This window comes from Sus scrofa, chromosome 15 (genome assembly GCF_000003025.6).
Source record: "Sus scrofa isolate TJ Tabasco breed Duroc chromosome 15, Sscrofa11.1, whole genome shotgun sequence".
NCBI lineage: Eukaryota > Metazoa > Chordata > Mammalia > Artiodactyla > Suidae > Sus > Sus scrofa.
In genome coordinates, this window is record NC_010457.5 from 78,388,785 (window position 1) to 78,404,532 (window position 15,748).

Sequence of the window (15,748 nt, forward strand, 5' to 3'; positions counted from 1 at the left end):
TAGCCACTGGCCTACGCCACAGCAACTCGGGATCCGAGCCACATCTGTGACCTACACCACAGCTCATGGCAATGCTGGATCTGTAACCCACTGAGCGAAGCCATGGATTGAACCCGCAACCTCATGGTTCCTAGTTGGATTCGTTTCCACTGTGCCACGATGGGAAGTCTCAAGATAAGACATGTTCAAACAGGTATCTTTCTTGGGAGAGAAGGCACACCTTGATTTTTCTCCTTGGATTTTCTAAATACACTGACTTCCAAGACACAGTTTGGAAAAACCTTATGTAGCAGCTTCTCTCCCTAACCCACTTGGATCCTTGATGCTGTCGTTAAATAGATGTTCATTTTGCTGGTTTCCCTCTGATTGCCCCCATAACCATAAGGCTCTTCCCCTTCCATTGTCCCCCTTTCTCTACCTTATCCTGGGGGCAGGCTGACTTCCCCAAAGTGCATCCCCTGGCTTCCTTGTCGTCCGCCTTCTGGTTGGCTTCGGTGCTTGGAGAGCGGGATGAGAGAGAGGGTGGGATATTTCTTTCTCCAGCCCCTTCCCTGCTTTGACAGGTTCTGGCACTGCTGTGTTCCTTGTGACAACCCCATTCCAGGGCATCTGCTCTCTCCCAGGCTCTCCAACATCTCTCCTTGCTTTTCCTCTCTGGGCCTGGAAGAGTGTTAGGGTTGAATCATGTCCCTTCAAAATTTCTGTGTTGACGTCCTGGCATCTAGAACCTCAGAATGTAACCTTCCTTGGAACAGAAATCATTGCAGATATAATTAGCGAAGAGGAGGTCATACTGGGGTAGAGAGGGCCCCTAATCCAGTATGGCAGTGTCCTTCCTTTTTAGAAGGGGACATTTGAAAACAAACATGCACACAGGGAGAATATCACGTGAAGACTGGACTTGAGCAGCTACAAGCCAAGAAACTATGAGACTCTAGGAGAGGGGCTGGAATGGATTCTTTGCTAAGCTTTCAAAGGAAGCGTGGCCCTGCTAACACCTTGCTTTCAGTCATCTGGACCCCAGAATTGTGAGATAATACATTGCCGTTGTTTACATAACCCAAGTTTGAGGGAACCTGTGTTAGAAGCCCTAGCAAATGAATACTGGGTGGTGATAGTTTTCTGCTGTGGCCTGTTCCTTAACCCCACCCACACCTCCAGAAAAACTACCCCTTCATTAAAAAGTCTCTTCAGAACTCCTGGTGGAGGGAGCTGTCCGTCTCTGGCCAGGACAGCCCTATAGATTCATTAGGGTGCGATGATGTTAGTCCCGTTTCCCTTTGGGCCTTCCCTGGTGAGAAATGTTATATTCCTGGTCTTTTATGTAGTTCTGAGTTGTTTTGCAATGGGAGCAGTTGTTTTTGGTAAAGTCGGTAGTATTGTTGAGAGCAGTTTGCCTTTTCTTCGTGTGCTACTTCTGCAAAGGGCAGCATGCAGAGGAAAAGGTGGGGGCAGGAAACACATGCACAGCTTTCTTGGTGTTTTACACGATGGCATTGAATGTAAATGCCAACAAGCTGGGTGACTGGCTTGGCATTCTAGGCCCTTGTGCTTCCATTTCCATATTGGGATCCAATCCATGTAGGGGTCTTCACCTTCAACTCCAGGAAAAGCAATATTAGACCCAAACAGACACACTTGTTTGTGTCCAGCCTCAGTGCAGAAGTCTTGTTGTGTGCTATGGAGTCTACATCCTGTCTGCCCCTGCATGCTGGAAACACAAATATCTCTTTATCCCAGCAGCCCTTGTCCTCTTCTTCATGCGAGTGTCTGAACAAAGGTCAGCCTGTATTTTTTGGCTGACTGTCCAGATTTCTCCTCTTACAGCACAATGAAAGGATCCTTCTTAGCCCAGTAGTCTTTTTTATTTTCTCCAGTCAGGACAAGACACATCACCAGTTATTATCAGGGGTGACAGAGTGACACTTAAGCAAGGTCATACAGATGGCAGATGTCCATACTGTTAGTTTTCTCAGACTTGAAATACTAGCGTCTGTTCTTGTAAATGTGAGTGACACTTGTGTATGTAAAACCCTGTTCGACTCATCCCATTTTAGAATTTTCTTTCCACAGAATGTTGTGCCCAACAGGTGGTTCTGTGGTGGTCTGAGAATCCTCACAGGAGTTTAAAGGAAAAACTTCATTCATATGATTACTTAATCTTCTCCAGTAGCTTTCAAAGTAGTTCTATTCACAAAAATTATCTGACCTATCGGAGTAAAATTGGTCCTGTCTCAATGTACCAATCACTTTTCCTCTCACCCATGTATTCCTGATATATCGGAAGTAAATAGGTAAATATTTATATTTTAATATTTTTACTTTTTATTCTTGGCAGGTGATTCTTGCTTTCCATTTTGGGGAATGTTATAAAGCTGCTTTTTAATTTTTTTTCTTCTCTTCTTAGGACTGCACCCATGGCATATGGAAGTTTCCTAGCTAAGTGTCGAATCAGAGCTGCATCTGCCAGCATATACCACAGCCACAGCAACACCAGATCCATGTGGCATCTATGACCTATGCTGCAGCTTGCAGTAGTGTAGGATCCTTAACCCACTGAGCAATGCCAGGGATTGACCCATGTCCTCATGGATACTAGTTGGGTTCGTTACCGCTGAGCCACAATGAGAACTCCCTAAAACTGCTTTTTAAAAAGCACATGCAATATATAGATTTAACAGACTTTTTTGAAGGTAAAATGGCCAAAAAGTACAAGAAATCCTGTTTTTAAAAATGCAAATGATTCTTCACTCAACAGATAGATCCAGTTCCCCCCAAAAATTTCAGTGCAATCCCAATAACAGTGGACTAGAAAGAAAATCAAAGGTTTTTCCCTTAAAAGAGAATCCTCATACACTTTTGGTGGGAATGTAAATTGGTGCAGCCACTATGGAAAACAGTATGGATGTTCCTTAACAAACTAAAAGCATAGCTACTATATGATTCAGCAATTCCACTCCTGAGTATATATCTGGAAAAGGAAAAAAACTCTGATTTGAAAAGATAACACAATGGAATACTACTCAGCCATAAAAAAGAACAAAATAATGCCATTTGCAGCAATATGGATGGAACTAGAGACTCTCATACTAAGTGAAGTAAGTCAGAAAGAGAAAGACAAATATCATATGATATCACTTATACCTGGAATCTAATATACAGCACAAATGTACCTTTCCACAGAAGAGAAAATCATGGCCTTGGAGAATAGACTTGTAGTTGCCAAGGGGGGGGGAGGGAGTACGATGGATTGAGAGCTTGGAGTTAATAGATGCAAACTATTGCTTTTGGAATGGATTAGCAATGAGATCCTGCTGTATAGCACTGAGAACTATGTCTAGTCACTTATGATGGAGCACGATAATGAGAGAAAAAAGAATGTATACATGTGCGTGCAACTGGGTCACCATGCTGTACGGTAGAAAAGAAATTGTATTGGGGAAATATCAATTAAAAAATTTAAAAAAAAGAAAAGATAAATGTACCCCAAAGTTCATGGCAGTGCTATTTATTATAGCCAAGACATGGAAGCAACTTAAATGTCCACTGACAGAAGAATGGATAAAGAGGATGTGGTATATATATATATATATATATATATATGGGGTAAGAGAGAGAGAGAAGTATTATATGATATCACTTATATTTGGAATCTAAAAAATAATACAAATGAATCTATGTACAAAACAAAAATAGTCTCACAGACAGAAAACAAAACTATGGTTACCAAAGAGCAAAGGGAGGGGGGAGGAATAAATTAGGAGTATGGGATCACCAGATGCATATTGCCATATATAAAATAGATAATCAGCAAAGATTTCCCATACAAACAGAATTATATTCAGTATCTCATAATAATCTATAATGGAAAGTAGTCTGAAAAAAAAAACCAAAATAATTGAATTATTTTACTGTACACCTGAAACTATCACAGTATTGCAAATCAACTTTATTTTTCTTTTTATAGCCACACCTGCAGCATATGGAAGTTCCCAGGCTAGGGGTCAAATAGGAGCTGCAGCTGCAGGCTATACCACAACCACAGCAATGCTGGTTCCATGCTGCATCACAACCTATACCATAGCTCACAGCAACATCAGATCCTTAACCCACCAAGCGAGGCCAGTGGTCAAACCCACATCCTCACAGAGACTATGTTAGGTTATGGCTGAGCCACAATGGAAATTCCAACTATATTTTATTTATTTATTTATTTTTAAAGGTTTTCCCTTTGCCTAGCCCCAACAGATCTTGTGACCTGAACACATGGGCTCGTGGTTGCAGCTGAGCCACTCAGGCTGAACTCTGCATCTCACAGGTGCCTTCAGAGCCTCCCGCCCCCTGCTTAGGGCACAGTCAGGCTGGCCTCTGTAGACCCAGGAGTGAGAGATGAGAGGGACTTGCCCAGTCTTTAAAACAGCACCTGTTCAGAAAGCTGAGGCTGTGCCCCCAGTGATCCCGACCTCATTTGCACAGAGGTGGAGAGAGCACTAGTCCACCCAGGCTCCTTTTCAGACCATCACATATTCACACACGGTGCATTCACTCTCCAGGGATGCTGTGACTAATTACCACACTTGATGGCTTAAAAACAACAGATATTTCCTCTCTCATGGTTCTGGAGGCCAGAGTCTGAAATCCAGGTTTTGGCAGGGCTGGTTCCTTCTGGGAGTTGTAGGGGAGAAACCACCCATGCCTCTTTCATGGCTTCTGGGGCTTGCCGGCAATCTTTGATGTTCCTTGGCTTGTAGATGCACCACTCCAAGTGCTGTCTGTGCCCTTCACATGGCCTTCTCTTTCGTGTGTTTGTCCAAATTCCCTCTTCTTATAAGGACAACAGTTAACTGGATTAGGACCCACTCTAATCCAGTGTGACCTCATCTTAATCTGATTACATCTACAAAGACCCTATTTCCGAAACAGGTCACCTGCACAGGTACTGGGATTAAGACTCCAACATATATTTTGGGGGGGACACTGTTCTACCCAGGACACATGGTAACTAGAAGCCGCAGCGTTTTAGAACTGAAGGATGCTGCTCAGGTGCTGATGTGGCTGAGTCAAATCCTGGCTCTCCACTCTGCCTGGGTTAGGCGCTGATAGTGCTCAGTCTCTGTTCCCTGATCATTGGGCAGAGGGGGGACGGCAGCCCCCACCGTGGGAGCTGGCATGAGGATTAGGTGGGATAATCCATGTAAACAGAGCAAGCCCCAGTAAATGTTACATAACCTTATATAGCCTCTCTATATGAGCAGTCAGCCTCCCATAAACTAACAAGTGTCACCAAGGATCCTTGACAATAAAAAAAAAACACTTTCTGGTCTGGAAAATACAAATAAGCTTTGGGGAATCAAGAACAAGTGCTTATGTATGGTTACATTTTGAGTTGAAAGAATGACCTTTTTGGTGGCTATACAACACTGCGGTTTCTTATATAAACTGTCAGAATAATGTCTTCTCCTTGAACAATGCTTCTCAGTTTTCCAAGTGTGTTTTCATTTGATTCCCACACAAACCCTGAGAAACTGGCGGCGTGGGCACTGGTAATCCCATTTTACAGATAAGAAAACCGAGACAAGGGTTAAGTAATATGCTTCAGATCTGTGAGTGCAGCCGTGAGGGCTGGCTGCCTGAGCAATTTGTATTTCCTCCTTTTCCTTGGTAACAAGACCCCTGTGTTGTTCAGATAGTGATAATGCCCAGCTGAACGAGAACGTTCCCAGACTCTTTTTGCTAACAGGGCTGGCCAGTGATGTGTAAGAAGCAGTGGGGGTGGAGGGAGCTTCTAAGACAACCCTTTAAAGGAGACCAATTCATCTGGCTGGGGCCCTTTTGCAATTAATGCAGGTGTGTGTGTGTGTGTGTGTGTGTGTGTGTGTGTGTGTGTGTGTGTGTGTGTGTGTGTGTGTGTGTACATGTGTTCATTTGCTTTTATCTAAACCCAGAGCTGGTTGGTTAACATTTCAAGGCCCTAATCAGGAATCCACTCCCCAGGCATGCCAAGTACACTTGGAGGGCTCTGGTCAGGAATCCACGCTCCAAGGTGGCAGAAGACAACCACCTGTATCTTGGCTAGAGGGTCTGTCAATGAGCACAAGGATTTGCGTGGATGAACTGTACGCTGACATGTTAATACTAACACTGTGACATTATTGTCAAGGCCCCTGTACCCTTGCATTAACGTGGCATTAGGGTGAGTCCACCTGATACCCCCCTCCCGCAGAAGTGCTAGGATGGGGCTTGGTGGAGTTTTGTGCATTGATGCGTCCCAGAGGATTCAGCCACTGATGCGGCTGGAAGTTGGAACTGATTCTGCCATTGAGGTGCTGTCATCACCTTCTGTGAGTGAACATCCCATGCCAGGTGTTGGTAGTTGCTGCTTCTCTGAGCTTCAGTGAGCAGGCGGTCTGATGTTTTTGTACCTACTTGTGTGTAAATATTTGTATGTATGGAAGAATTTTTCTTTTTTTCTTTCTTTTTTTTTGGCCCTGCTTGCAGCTTGTGAAAGTTCCCGGGCCAAGGGTAGACCCTGCGCCACAGCAGCAACCCAAGCTGCTGCAGTGACAAGGCTGGATCCTTAATCTGCTGCACCACAGGAGAACTCCTCTGTGGGGCAGAATGCTCAACGAGGAGACCTGCCTTCGTTTTGACGCCCTCCTCCCAGGGAGGGAGGTGGGGAGAGGAACCATAGCACTCAGAAACCACTAGCCAGTGGGGTCACCATGAGTTCCTGAAGAGAACCTGGTGAAAGTGCATTGCCACATTGACCTCAACACTCAGGCAGCCACATGTGAAGGGCCGGCGGGCCCTCTGATTATGGTCACTTGGAGCCAACAAAGCCCCTGGCCCAAGCAGAGCCAGTCGGATCCTTTTCCCTGCGACTTTGGACTTGAGACTGAAAAATACTGGTTGTGGTTCTATTTATGACTAAGGTTGGGATAATCTAAACCCAGGCGGGGAAGGCCAGGTAGATGGACAGGAAAGAAAGAACATCTACTGGGAGAAAAGGAGGGGGACCCACACGCACAGAGGCAGGGCTGAGACAGCATGCAGCCCATAGCATGAGTCAGGCAGAGAGCAGGACTGCAGGGAATTTCCTGGGTTCCCCCTGGCTTGCTGGTTCTGGGGGTCAGCTCCGTAGGAAGGTCTGACTGATTTCTTGCCCTGAGGTTCCAGGATCTCCCTCTGTATCTTTACAATAAATTACTCCTTATTATTGCTTAAGTGTTTGAAGTGCTTTCTGCTACTTCACCCAAAAGAACCTTGGTGCAATTCAATAGCACAGTGGAATGTATATAAATACCTTCTTAAAAGGTTTGTAAAGCTGTACACTCTATTAATATCCATTCCTCCCAGCTCCGTTAACATCATTTTGGTAAAAGACTCAGACATACCCAGTGCACTCACACTCAGTTCAACTACCAGGTCACAACTTCCCACATGCTTAGGTGTTCTAGCCACACATATATTTCTCAGACTCCATAATTCATTTGACTAGGTTTTAAGCAGACTGAATAAACCAATGAATAGAAAAAATAATTGCTAGAAGTTCCTGTTGTGACATAGCAGAAACAAACCCGACTGGTGTCCATGAGGGCGCGGGTTCCATCCCTGGCCTCGCTCAGTGGGTCAAGGATCCAGCCTTGTGTGAGCTATAGTGTGAGTCGCAGGTGTGGCTCAGATCCCGCATTGCTGTGGCTGTGGGGTAGGCCAGCAGCTGTAGCCCCGATTCAATCCCTGGCCTGGGAGCCTCCATATGCTGCAGGTGCGGCCCTAGAAAAGACAAAAAAAAAAAAAATTGCTCAGCTGTTCTTTGAGGTGAATTCCCCTCCTTAGAAACAAATTAAATCCAAGGACAAATTTGCAGCAGATGCACAGCACAGCTCTTGGGCTGATTCCAGTCCTTCACCGCAGGAAGCATTAGAAGTGTCACGTGTTGAGAATGGTTCCATTGATTCAGTCATTCCTTCGTTCCACAGGCCTGCCGTGTGCTCTGCTCTGCGCCAGATACGGTGAATCCAAAGGTGAGTGAGATCCAGCCCCTGTGTGAATCATCTCTGAGGCCATTTCCTGGTTACCTTCTTTTCTCACTTATCTTTTCTGGTTCCCTGATTTTCCCATGCCTCTCTCACACCACTGGTACAGATTCTGTACCTTCAGGTGCTCTTTTTTTCTAGAAGCTTCCTTTTCTTTTTTCTCTCTGGAATCAGGGAATGATAAAGTTCTCTTAGGATTCTGTCCCCACACATGTCACCCAGCAGGAAGTGGTGTTAACACAAACAGATCAGACATTCTCACCTTGGGACCTTTATAGGGGCTGTTCCCTCTGCTGGAAAACCTCTTGCCCAGATAGTTCCCGCCTCGTTCTCTCACCTCCTCCAAGTCTCTGTGCAAACATCATCTCTCCCAACCACCTGCCTTAGCACTCCTGACTCCCCTTACACTGCACTTCTTTTTCCCACATCATTTCCCACCTTCCGACATATTGCATAATTTACTTAAAAAAAAAGCTTATTGCTAGAATGTAAGCACCCCAAGGGCCGGGGTCTTTGTTTTGCTCATGCTGTAGAACAATGCCTGGCATATAGTAGGTCCCCAAAGAATGTTTGCTACGTACAGGAGTGAGCAGTGATGTGGGGCAACTCCATTTGGGTGGGTACAAGGGCAAACAATCGGAATCTCCTTGCAGTCAGGTGTTCAGATCTAAACTCTCTCCAGTGACCCTAATGAAGGCAGCATGCAGATCAGAGAACACAGAGGTTAGTTAGGGCTAGTTTTGTTAACATAAAAGCATTCAGCATCCGCAGGCAGAAAATATGCATATCTGTTACATGCTTTATGAGAGAATAAACTGGTGTAAATATTTCTGGATTGTATTTTTGGTTGTGTGTCATATTTGGATATGTAGTTATTCACCTAATATTTTATGTCCAAGCTTTCTTTCCTCTTGATGCAATTAGTTACGAGGTTTATATTAAGCATTATTGCTGTTAAAAGAAGAGCATTTAAAAAGAAAAGCGAGGTTTTCCCATTGTGGCTCAGTGGATTAAGAACTCAACAAAGTGTGCATGAGGATGCAGGTTGGACCCCTGACCTCGCTGAATGAGTTAAGGATCCAGCGTTGCTGAAAGCTGCAGTGTAATTTGCAGATGTGGCTTGGGTCTGGGTAGACATGAAATGCTTATGAATGATTGTTCTGAGATTCGAAGGAAGAGTAGAGGGTGCTAATTCTGAGCTGGAAGGTCCAAATCGTTTTGGCTTTACCTTTTCCTTGGAGACTTGGGTAAATAATTTCATCTCGTTTGGGCTTGCCAATATCATCTGTACAAAGGGATTGGACCAGATAAACTTGACGATCTCTTGCAGCTCCTAAGGGCTGAGATGTGGAATGTGCTGGGTACTGTGCTATCTTCTGTGGCTGATAGAAGAGTGGAGACAATCCCAATCCTTCATGGGGAGGGGGGGTCAATGCTTGGCAGGTGAAATACGCATCAAATCTGACTTAGATTATAAAGAGGCAAAATACCACAGGAAAACATTTCACTTTCTCGAGTGATTTACTGACTTGAAAATGCATCAGGAAGTACGAGGTTCTTTTAAGTTGGAAACTGAGAAGTTGACCATCTAAGTAAAGAAGGATCATCTAAAGTAACGGTAAGGTAAGAACACAAAGGGAACTAGAATGCTCCCTCCTGCAGTGGACTGAATGTTTGTGTCCCCCCAGTTCATAAGTTAAATCCTCATCCCCAGTGTGATGGTATTTGGAGGTGGGACCTTGGGAGATGATGGGGTTTTTAGAGTGGAGCCCTCATAAATGGGATTAGTGCCCTTATGAAAGAGACCCCAGAGATCTGGCTCACTCTCCTTGCCCCATGCGAGGACACGGAAGGAGTGTACAGTGTGAAAGAGGCCTCTCACAGGACGGCCATGCTGGCACCCTGCTCTCAGACTTCCAGCCTCCAGAACTGAGGGACACTTTTGATGTTTATGAGCCACCCAGTCTATATATTTTGTTAAAGTAGCCCAAGTGGGCTAAGACACCTTCGTAGTTATGAACTTTAGTTTTCTTTCCTTTTACATTCTGAAAGATCATCAGGTAGAACTTTTGTGTGTATGTTTCCCTCAAATCACCACGTTTAACTTTACAAACTGAAGAATCGACCTTTTAATGGAAAATCTGGATTTCGTATGGAAGATGAAACATAAAAAGGAAAGAAAAAGGTCACAGGGCACCAGGCAATGCCCCCCCACCCCCACCCCAGAGGGTCAGGGCCGCATTTTTATAGAATTTATCTGAATAATAGGTGTACTATGTGCCTACTCCACTGGTTATTATGATGAATATTATCTTTAACACAGTAGACAATTTAATTCTGTGTTGATAGTAGTTTAACAGTTTACCCGCCAAATTGTAATACACAGAAGCCCTCCTCCTCCTCAATTTTCACGTGAGGAAATGAGGCCCAGGGAGGTGAATCAGTTAACCCAAGAACACACATCTGTTCCTGGCAGATCCAAGGTTAGAATCTTCCATGATAATAAGCCCAGTGAACCCCAATGAGTTCCATCGACTATAGGCAAGCAGATTTCTGCAGAGCAAATATGATGTCTAAATAGAGAGAAAGGGCTTTTGGTTAAACAGGACAGACTTCTGCCTCCAAAACCCCAACTAAAAATTCCAGTAGATGGAGTTCCCATCGTGGCGCAGTGGTTAACGAATCTGACTAGGAACCATGAGGTTGCAGATGTGGCTCGGATCCGGCGTTGCTGTGGCTCTGGCATAGGCCAGCATCTACAGCTCCGATTCGACCCCTAGCCTGGGAACCTCTATATGCTGCGGGAGCAGCCCTAGAAAAGGCAAAAAGACAAAAAAATTAAATAAATAAATAAATAAAAATTCCAGTAGAGAAATTTAAAAAGGTATAAAAGAATAAATACATGAAAATAGATGCACTGGAAGGGGAGCTACATAGATTTTGAAATGACTACACAGTTTTGGCAGTCGGGAAGCAGATGGAGAGGTGGTGACTAGTTTAGCCTGAAGGCGGGCATTCCAAGAAGGGTGCTGTGTCTCTACCCCTAGTAGAATCAGGAAAGGCAGAGGCTCTGTGGCACCAGGTGTGCCAGAGGCAGGCGATTGCTTGGAAGTCTGGGTTTAGAGGCCTGTGCAACCAGGCAGTGCCTCCCTCTCCACTTCCTCTGCTGCTTGCTTGCATAAGGCTGGAAGTTTTTCCCTAGACGCATTGAACCAAAAAGACTCTGAATATAGCCACATTATGCACAGTGCAGGGCAGGAGTGAGGTTTGGGCTTGATACCAAGAGAAAGCAGTAGTTAGCATAGACAATCACAGAACAGTGGAAATTTGGCCACAAAAGCCCTGCCTTTGCTGGCAGCCAGGCATCTGCCCTTTCCAGCAGGAGAGCAGGACTTCAGCCTGGGGGAACTGAGTGGCTGCAGAGAAAAGACCTGCAGAAAATGTCATTTGGGGTTCCACCCTAAACCATGTGGTTCAGTACCCAGTCTCCATCAATGAAATTCACCTGCTGACAAGCCCTGCCCACATGCCTCAAAGCAAACCCATGAATCAGATTTTTGGATCTTAGACTTCAATGTGAATGGATATCAGAAGCAAAGAGATAGTATGCTATGGAGTCCAAAATCAATCAAGCAGGGAAAAAAATTAGGAAACAGAAACCATGCAGGGGGATAAATTAAAATTTGAAAACACACAAAAAACATGTATTTAATATTCCTTGGGAGATAAGAAGTAGCATTTTACCCATTAATCAGAAGCAGGGTGCTCTAATCTAGGGGTGATCAAGGCACAAGAAAGAGAATCTCTCAGAAATTAAAAATAGAAGAGCTGAAAAAAGAAGATTTGGCAGATAAAGGGGGAAAATCTTCCAGAAAGGTGAACCAAAAGATAAAGAGACCCAGGAAGGAAGAAATGATAAGAAAAATAAAGGAACTGGTCCAGGAAGGCCAACTTTTGCCCAATAGGAATTCCAGAAAGAGAGAACAAAGAAAACGGAAGCGAAAGAATTGGCAAAGAAAAAATACCAGAAAATTTCGCTGTAATTTGAAAAGATCCACACAAAGTTAAACCACTTTGAGATTTTAGAAACTGTGAATAAAGATCTTAGAGGGATAAAACAGGTCTGTTCAAAGGAACAGGAGTTGCAATGGCCTAAGACTTTTCAGGAGCAACACTGGATGCCAGAAGACCAAGGAAATCAAACTTGAGTGCATTTCTGTCCTCAGTGGTAACAATATCTAATAATGTAAACATGAATTGTTGATTTAACCAAAATGATAATTTATTTATATTGGGGAGAATTGGAAGGAGGCAAAATAGGGAGGCAGATGTTAAGAGTCTTCTGATATAATAGGAAGGCAATAAGTCATGTCCTCAGTGCATAAATCAATAGCAGTATAAGCTTATTGTTTAGGAACGTGGGGGAAAAAATAAGAAAAGCTGGGAGTTCCCATCATGGCTCAGCAGTAATGAACTCAACTAGTATCCATGTGGATATGGGTTTGATCCCTGGCCTCAATCAGTGGGTTAAGGATCTGATATTGCCCTGAGGTGTAGGTCACAGACATGGCTCAGATCCTGCATTGCCATGGTTGTGGCATAAGCCAGCAGCTGCAGCTCTGATTTAACCCCTCATCTGGGAACTTCCATTTGCCACAGGTGCAGCCCTCAAAAGACAAAAAGAGAAGAAAAGGACAGGTCAGGGAGGGGAGCAGAAGACTTTCTTTTTCATTGTAAGGCTTGTGTGAGATGGGATTAAACTGGTGGGAGTAGAAGGACTGGACTGCACCTTCTCTCATAAGAGCAACAAAATTACAACCAACTGCTTCAACCAAATAGACTGCAAATTATCAAAAAAGATATCCTACTCCAGAAGACAAAGAGGAAGCCACATCAAGACAATAGGAGGAGCAATTACATGATATAAACAACCCCATACTTGCCAGGTGGGCAGCCCACAGACTAGAAAGTAACTGTATCACAGAGACTCATATATGGGAGTGAGAATCCTAAGCCCCACATCAGGTCCCCATGCCTGGGATGCAGAGAAGGAGCCCCCAAAGCATTTGGCATTGAGGGCCAGTGGGGCTTGTGCACAGGAGCTCCATGGGACTGGGGGAAATGGAGACCCCATTCTTGAAAGGTACACACAGGCTTTCATGTGCACTGGGTTCCAGGGCAAAGCAGAGACTCCATAGGAATCTGGGTCAGATCTGACTGTGGTTCTTGGAGGATCTTCTGGGAAAACAGGGGGTGGCTGTGGATCATTGTAGGGGAAGGACATTGGAGGAAAAGGTGTCAGGAATAATCATCAGCATGTGCTCCTCTAGAGGTGGCCATTTTGGAAAAATCTGGCCCCACCCATCAGGGCTGAGAAGCCCCAGGGCAAACAATAATCCAGATGGGATCACAGTCCCACACATCAGCAAACAGGCTGCCTAAAGACCCCCAGGCACACAGCCACCTCTAATCTAACCTGGAGACAAAGCCCCACCCACCAGAGGGATAAGAATCAGCTCCACCTACCTGTGGGCAGGCACCAGTCCCTCCCATCAGAAAGCTTACAACAAGCCCCCATACCAGCTTGAGCCACAAGGAGGGAGGACAACAGAAGCAAGAAAGGCTACAACTCTATAATCTGCAAAAAGGAGACCACACCAAAAATCTATAAAAATGAAATAGGCAGAGGACTATGACTCAGATAAGGAAGCAAGAAAACAAACGAACAAAGAAAATAAGACAGAAAAACAGCTAAGTGATCTGGTTATCAACCTCCATGAATAATACATTAGACTGATGACAGCAAAGATGATTCAAGACCTTGGAAATAAACTGGAGGCAAAGATTAATAAATTACAAGAAAAAATGAGCAAAGAAATAGAAGATGTAAGGATTAAGAAAGCAGAGATGAAAAATACAATAACTGAAATAAAAAATTCATTAGAAGCAACTAATAGCAGAATAAAGGAAGCAGAACAAATAAGTGAGGTAGAAGACAGACTAATGGAAATCACTGATGTAGAATAGAAAAGAGAAAAAAGATTGAAAAGAAATGAAGACAGTCTAAGAGAACTCTGGGACAATGTTAAATGCACAAACATCCATATTATAGGGGTGCCAGAAGAAGAGAGAGAGAAAGGGCCAGTGAAAATATTTGAAGAGATAACAGCTGAAAAATTCCCTAACACAGGAAAGGAATCACTCACTCAAATCTGGGAAGCACAATTCCATATAAAATCAACCCAAAGAGGAACACCCTGAGACACATATTAATCTAACTGACTAAAATTAAAGACAAAGAGAAAATATTGAAAACATCTAAGGAAAAGAAACAAATAACATACAAAGGAACCCCAATAAGGTTGATAAGGTTATCAGCAGATTTTTTTCACAGAAACTCTGCAGGCCAGAAGGGAGTGGCATGATATACTTAAAGTGATGAAAAGAAAAAACCTCCAACCAAGATTACTCTACCCAGCAAGGCTCTCATTCAGATTTGAAGGAGAAATCAAAAGCTTTACAGGAGTCCCCATTGTGGCCCAGCAGAAATGAATCCGACTAGGAACCATGAGGTTGCGGGTTCGATCCCTGGCCTTGCTCAATGGGTTAAAGATCCAATATGGCCATGAGCTGTGGTGTAGGTTGCAGGCGTGGCTTGAATCCCATGTTGCTGTGGCTCTGGCTTAGGCCAGCAGCAACAGCTCCGATTAGACCCCTAGCTTAGAAACCTCCATATGCCACTGGTGTGGCCCTTAAAAAAAAAAAAAGCTTTACATACAAGCAAAATCTAAGAGAATTCAGCGCCACTAAACCAGCTTTACAACAAATACTAAAGGAACTTCTCTAGGTGAAAAGAAAAGGCCACAATTAAAACCAAGAAAATTACAAATGACAAGGCTCACCACTAAAGGCATTCATATAGTAAAGGTAGGAAATCATCCACACACAAATATGCTACCAAAGTCAGAAATCGTGAGAAGAGGAGGGTACAAATACAGAACACTGGAGATACACTTGCAATTAAGAGACCAACAACTTAAAACAATCTTGTGCATGTATGTGTGTATATATATATATTCCTATATCAAAACTTCAGGGTAACTACACATCAAAAATCTATAATAGATACACTTACAAATAAGAAAAAGCAATCCAAATACAACATTAAAGATAGTCATCAAACCACAAGCAAAGAGAAAAGAGAAGGGAGGAAAAAAGACCAACAAAAGCAAATCCAAAATGGTTAATAAAATGGCAGTAAGAACATACATATCAATTACTGTAAATGTAAATGGACTCAACGCCCCAACCAAAAGTCAGAGACTGGCTGAATGGATGCAAAAACAAGACCCATATTTATGCTGTCTTCAAGAGATACACTTCAGTTCTAGGGACACGTATGAACTGAAAGTGAGAGGATGGAAGAAAATATTCCATGCAAATGGGAATCAAAAGAAAGCTGGAGTAGCAGTACTAATATCAGACAGAATAGACCTTAAAATGAAGAATATTATGAGAGACAAAGAAATCAAAATTAGTATGAGATACCACCTCACACCAGTCAGAATGGCCATCATTAAGAAGTCCAAAAATAACAAATGCTGGAGAGGGTGTGGAAAAAAAGGAATTATCCTACACTGTTGGTGGGAATGGAAATTAGTACAACCACTATGGAAAACAGTATGGAGGTACCTCAAAAAACTAAATATAGA